The sequence below is a fragment of the Suricata suricatta genome, chromosome 5 (genome assembly GCF_006229205.1).
Source record: "Suricata suricatta isolate VVHF042 chromosome 5, meerkat_22Aug2017_6uvM2_HiC, whole genome shotgun sequence".
Lineage (NCBI taxonomy): Eukaryota > Metazoa > Chordata > Mammalia > Carnivora > Herpestidae > Suricata > Suricata suricatta.
The window spans coordinates 120,012,332-120,013,592 of NC_043704.1; positions in this window are offsets into that span (position 1 = coordinate 120,012,332).

Genomic DNA, 1,261 nt, shown 5'->3' on the forward strand with positions numbered 1-1,261 from the left:
GCGGCGGCGGCGGCGGCGGCGGCGGCGGCGGGGCGACGCTGCGCGCGGGGGCTCTGATATTCCGATAACCCCCGACATAAACAGAAGCTCCAATTGGTCCGCGCTGCGTGACGTCATCTGGCCGGCACGCCTGTTTCACGTGATCGCCAAGGTTTGGTGGTTTTTTTGGTTTTTTTGTTTTTTGGTTTTTTTGCTTTTTCTCAATGAAGGGCCACTAGGCAGGGCAGAGAGCTTGTCCCGAGGGTAGTAGGTCACTGGGCTTTTGCACCTACTCCCAGGGCTAGGAGGCTCCACCAAGTGCCGCCTGGACCCGCCAGCAGGCAAGCTGTTGGGACCCCACGCTCTGGCCTGGGCTACGTTGAGAAACTGCCTGGATTCCTGGTTCGCCAGCGTATCCGTCTCTGACTTTTTTTTTTTTTTAAAGACTATTTCTTTCTTAAATAGCAGTTTTAGGTTTACAACACAATTGAGAGGGAACTACAGAAAATTTCCATTTCCCCCTTTGATTTCTCTTCCTGGTACCTACCTCAGTGCATAGGAAAGGTTTTTACCGGGGTACAGTGTTTACAAATAACAATTGTAACAGAAAATTGGGATCTGTAGGGAAGGAAAAAATAAATTACGGAACATTCCTACAATGGAATATGCAATTGTAATTAGCAGTAAGAGATCCATAGGGAAAAAAACCTCCAAGGCGTAATAGCTTAACAGGCAAATAGAATAGAACCAAGGTTTATTTTAGAAAGAATAAAGAAAACTATCATTTACTTATATATATCAAAGACTTAGGGAAAGAAAATGTATTCATTCCCCAGCACACAGCAATTAAATATTTTTAATTTTTGTTAATTACTAATTTTTCTAAGGTGCACAAAGGTACAGAAAATAACATAACACAAAATCTGTACTCATCACCCACATTGTACAAATGTTAATATTTTCCACAGCTTTGTTGGGAAACTTTCATTCTGTCTGCAAGGCCCTCACCGTTCCCAGCTTTGTGGGATTATCCAGGGCCCATCTTTCCTTCCATGGCCACTTTCTTCATGAAGTCCTCCCTGATTGCCTCAGCTCTCTATGCTCTTTATGTGTTCCTAAATTCCTAGGAAATTGTGCAGACTGCATGTCACTGGCAAGTGTCACAGTTAATAGTCATCTGTAAAATGGACAGAAGAGTGTCCTACCTTACAAGGGAGTTGTAAGGACTAAATACATTAAAATATGTAAAGCGTCTACAGCAGTGTTATATAAGTACTATCTC